Genomic DNA, 5,615 nt, shown 5'->3' on the forward strand with positions numbered 1-5,615 from the left:
TGATTATGATGTGATACCAAAGTTCTTCCTGCTCCAGCTTTTATCTCTGGTGTCCAACTTAGGCTTGGTGACACTTCGCCCAGTGCCAACTTGAGGAGGCTGTTGAGTTCTTGGGTGCTATTCATCATTCCTTTTGACAGAAAACAGAGTATGGCTTCTTCTCTCTTTGGTTTGTTAGCTGATGTGAGCTAGCAAGCATAGCTGGCATGTTCCTTTTTTCTTCCCGTGTGCTATATATAATCAACTGTTCAGCACAATTGTTAATAGCATGTGGTAAATATTTTCCACAGAAAACAGTGTGGCTTCTTCTCTCTTTCTTCAAGATATCAAAGAGAAAATCGCATTTTGACGTGTCAAAAGACAGGAAGAGAGAAGGCATGGACTGTAAGAATAAGATACTACGAGGGGTGATGGTTTAGTATTTCCCTTTTCTTTTTGCGTATACGTATATGCGATGATACAATATTAACATAAGGTAAACTGCTCAACAACAAAACTCAAATTTCTGTATCAACTGCAGAAGCTCTAAAAGAAGCCTCGTCAAGGGGTGTAAAGTGGTTATAGCGACACAAAAATAAGAAAGGAACTTTGTCTAGACTTTTGACACTGAACATTGTGTGCTTGACTTAGTCCTTGTTTGACACTGATGCTACTATCATTGGCTCGCTCTGTGATAGACTCGTCTATTCTGAAGATGGTAACTTGGCTGGCACATTATTTCATCAGAGTTTTCTTTTGGGGTTTGCATACATGTGTAGCTTCTGAGACATATGTTCTTTTCAGCAAATGAGATTTATGGCTTTGTTTTAGTGGTACTTTCTTTTCAATTGAACATTATGACAAGATTCTCAACTGTATTAACAAGTTTTCTCTTTATACAACAATTAGAAAAATAGAGTAGTCGTTTGTCTTCCCTGGTAGAGTGAATTCCTGCCGTGCTATCTCTTCATGGTTCTTTCTACCAATCTCTTCCTCACATGTGGAGTGACGTGATACACATTAGGAACTTCTTAGACCATGAACATGAAGATCAAATGCTTTTCTTCTAACATATTTTTTTTTTTGCTGCAGCCTATAAATATAAACATAATTTGGTTAAATAGATTATTGCAGAGATCATGAAAAGACAGGGACATGGAAAAATCCATATTTTAAGTGTATTTAGTTAGAATATCAGGAGGGTTATCATGTTTGTTATTTGCTGTTCTTATGCAGGTATATTAAATGCTTAAATTAATTGCTTTGAACTATAAGTTCTATGATATTTCTATATTTAGCTATGATTTTCAGGGGTTGCTGGTCTATGGATTATTATTTGTATTGCTGACCCATCATTCATATAGTGGTGTACTATTGTAATAGCAGAAGCTGATCTTCTTAGACACTTCTGAGGTAGTAGCTGGTACTTTGTGCCCTTATTGGGCAAAAGCAACAGAAGTTCGTGCATATGTTACTCAAGCAGTATCGGATATGCTTGAAATTGTGGCACCTGGGACTTTGAAAGGAAGTGGTGTAAGAATACTTTTTGATCATCTATGGGTAACTCCCAAAACGGTAGCTGACTCAACCTGATGTTTTGATCAGTATCTAAGTCAATTAAAATAGTTTGCCTGAGGCATTTTGAAAGCAATTAATGTACTCGCATTACATTTTATTTGAGAAATAATTGTCTGTTAGTACTCGATACTGTAGATTGGCTTGCTTTATTTGGTTCTTTAGTTGCTTGAGTTCAACAATATACCTTCCATGTGGTTAACTCAGCCACAATGGAATCAACTGCGTATGGAAGGTGCTTGAATTACAACTTTTAACAATGAAGCTTCTAATACAAGTTGCCAACTGAGAAGCATTGCTATGAAGTGAACATATATTGGAACACAAGTGCTCTTTTGGAAGGTGTAATACTGTTTTAAGTTAAGTATCTCAATCCACATGGTTATCATTCTTCTATCTATATAAATAAGATTCTAATTAGGACATTGCGTGGTATTAAAAATTGAAGTAATGCAATAGGCAATTTTAATAAAAAATAAAAAGAGGAGTATAAAGAATATACGTTTTTCACTGAAGACACAAGTACTACAAACAGAGTATTCTTATTTACAATAGGCTAGATTTATTCTTAAGCTAATGGCTGTTGATGTCTTGAAGAAATACTTGAGCCCGATAGACATGCAAGCTAGTGTGTCATTGTGAATGGATGCAAGTCGGCAATTGTATCATCTTCACTAGCATTAACCTGCACATAATCAACAATATCAGTATATTTAAAGAGCAAAATGCATAACCGTATAGCATGCAACTCGTCAATTACGACGGCTCTAGAATTCATATTTGGTTTCTCAATTCAGTGCTTGCCTAAATAACATCATCTCGCTAAAAATTGTTTGGGAATTTAAAGATTGAAGTAGAGATTCAAACACTCAATTGTTTCACATTAACCACTAAAAGCAATGTGTTCTTCGACACTATCTAGAACCACATGACAACCTATGTATCTATCTCTTCCTCTTTACCATTTATCTAACCAAAGACGCAACCTTTGTCCCTATCTAGTTATTCTCCACCGTCTTCCCCCATATTTTAAATTTCAAGAAAGGTTGAAACCATCGAATTTTTTTCTTTGTATACTTCAAACCCAAATGTATGTGAGTTCTATGAAACCTTCACATTCTCAACATTCTAACTTGGAAGTAATAGGATTATAAATTTGAGGCCAGTTTCAAATGCGACGAATGAGTTAGGAGTTGACGCCTAAAGGGGAGATAATTCTCCACAGTTTTTGCAAATTTATTCTCAACTTATTCATTATGTTTGGTTTTATCCCATTTGCCTTTTCAAAACCTTTTGTTTGTCATACATTTAAGACTTTTGTACAAATCATACAGAAACACCATATTTGTCCATATCGACATCTAAACTTTGTAGATGTATCACAGTAAAATTTTTTGAAAAATCGCTACTACGCAACCACAAATTAGTTTATTTTTGAACTTTGGAAATAAAATATCATATACTACACGGTAAAACGGTTGTCTAGATGCCAATCTCATTGTTTATTTTTCAATTACCTTTGCACCTATCATCTTAAAAGATTTCTTTAATTATTATGAAATCAATTATTTTTCACAACAAAAAAAAGTTAATTATACACTTTTTTGGAAGTCTAAAGAAAAAATTATCCATTTGTTCAAAAGTAATAAACCGAATGCATTTCAAACTTCAAAGTGTTCCCAAAAAATACAAAAACTGCTTTTAAAAAATGTCAATAAAAATCAATTAACAATTTTCTCTTAAAATAAAAACACGTGACTTTTTTTATGCGCTTATTCACAAAACAGTAAATTTATATACTTGTTAAACTACACAAAATATTCAGACTTTGTAAATTTATCTTGGGAGAAATTAGTACACTTGATGCTGATTTTAAAAACATATGTTGATAACAAAAAACACTTGACAAGAGAAAACATATCTTAGCAAAAGAAAAAAAGAAAAAACAACAATTTTTTTTAAAATACACTATAGTTAATTCCTCATAAAAACTACAAAAAATTTCTCATATCTAGTATTATTTGAGTTACCAAACTTTTTGTTCATTAAAAAACATTTATCAAATCTTGAAATTATGTAATAATATTCACAAAATTCACAAAGAAAAGCAAATTTAATTGGCATCTAGACAACCGCTCTACGCTTAGCATAGTATTTAATTTTCCAAAGTGCACAAATAAAATAACTCATAGTTGGATAATATAGATTTTTCGATATTTTTCTGTGATACATCTGCAAATATAAGATGTTAAAATGGACCAACATGATTTCTGTAAATTCATACAATTATTTTAAATGTATAACAACAAAAAATTTCAAAGCAGGCTCATGAGAAAAACCCAACACGACGAATTAATCAAGAATAAATTTACAAAAAAGGGGAGATTTGTTCTCCAATTTAGGAGTCAACTCTATCCTTTCATCGTTCACATTTCAACGGCCTCAAACATTCTCAATCCTATTCTTTCCGAGTCAAAATGATGGTCACGTGAGTTTTTCAAAGAAACCAACGCACAAAATTTGGATTTGAAGTTTACAATGCATAAAATCAATGGTTTCAGCCTCCTCGATTCAAAATATGGGGGAAAAGTCGGCAAGGAAGAACCGATAAGGTCATTGGTCACTTTTCAGTTAGTAATTCGAAGAGAGGAATATGAAGATACACAAGTTAACATTAGGTTCTAAAATATCATCAAAAAACACACTTTTAGCGGCCGGAATGTGTCCCGATTGAGTGTTTAAGTCCTACTCAACTCTTTTGATTCCCACACAATTTTTAACAATATGAAAGTTATCCGGCAACACAGAATCTGCAAACCAAATCCAAATTCTAGCGCCCCCAACCATTAATAAACGAGTACACATTACCTATACTAACTAATATGCTTCACTTGTAGAATTAAATATAAACAGGCTACAGTGTTAGGCCACCATTTGTAACTGCATAATACGTACTTTTGGAATTTAACTAATGACGACTTATCATATCTACCTCATGCTTTTTGGGACCTGAAGCATACTAGGCAATTCTCAATTTTAATAGCACTAGCAAGAGATATACAATGACAATATTGCTAACAATGAAGCATGCAAATAAAATAATTGCTAATAGATGATAAGACATCTCTGTTAAATAAGTCCTTTCTCCTTGTACTTTGCATTAAGACAGAACTAGGAAGAAACCAAGACAGGGAAGAAAACAACATAGATACATAACTGTGGCATTCTCCAATTCAAAGGCATAATATGCAACAGATATTTCATAACCACAATACCTTTCTAGATGTAGTTGAGAGTTCATATTCTGGTTCGCCCATGGGTTGGGCAAGTACTGATTGGTTTAAGAAGTTTAATCAGAGTCCAACCAGAGATTTTAAGTTGAGATCAAATTGGAGTAACAGAGAGTGGATGGCGGCACTTAAATTTCAGTTAATAACATATAATCATTATGACAGGAGATAGGAGAAATTGACCGCTAAAACACGGAGGAAGTCTGATTGTAGAAACGCCGCCTTGAAAGAAAGAAAACCAAAACCTTCCAAGAAAAAAAATAAATTCAAGAACAAACAAGAAACCGTGTAATCAAGATTGTGAGTGCAGGCAATATGTATAAATGCAATTCCTGGACAAATGGCATGAATCTTGAGCAAGACCGGATTGAACAAATTTGTTATGCAATGGGAAAATTGTGTGAACTCATGCTTCCTGAACTAATTATAAAAGAACCCTTGCAAAAGCAAAGTACCTTTTTAGGTAATAATCCGAGAAATTGAAGAGAACCCATGTAGTAGTTCCTTGAAACAATTAGCCAAAACCTCCAAGAAAAAGAAAAAAATTCAAGAGTAAATAAGAAATCGTGTAATCAAGAAGTACCTAAACATAAATAAGAAATCGTGGAATCAAGAAGTACCTAAAGATGGAGGCCTGAGGGCGGTCGCAGCACGAGAACGGCGGAGGTGGCTGCCTGAGAACGCGTCGCCATTAGAGCAGGGGCTTTTCTCTTGAACTCTCTCGATTTTGCACTCTCTCGATTTCTTTATGTTTTGTTCAAAATTCTCTTA

General features: G+C 33.9%; 1 long non-coding RNA gene across 1 annotated transcript; it reads right to left on the reverse strand.

The window, feature by feature from the left end:
* Window positions 1–2,044: 2,044 nt before the first annotated feature.
* LOC148787040 (uncharacterized) lies at window positions 2,045–5,615 on the reverse strand. Its single transcript, XR_016067386.1, has 3 exons — window positions 5,465–5,615; window positions 5,300–5,369; window positions 2,045–2,239 (listed from the first exon to the last, which is right to left on the reverse strand). It is a non-coding gene; the product is annotated as an uncharacterized LOC148787040 (long non-coding RNA).

The sequence above is a fragment of the Sesamum indicum genome, linkage group LG9 (assembly GCF_026168435.1).
Source record: "Sesamum indicum cultivar Baizhima isolate 11 linkage group LG9, ASM2616843v1, whole genome shotgun sequence".
Classification (NCBI taxonomy): Eukaryota; Viridiplantae; Streptophyta; class Magnoliopsida; order Lamiales; family Pedaliaceae; genus Sesamum; species Sesamum indicum.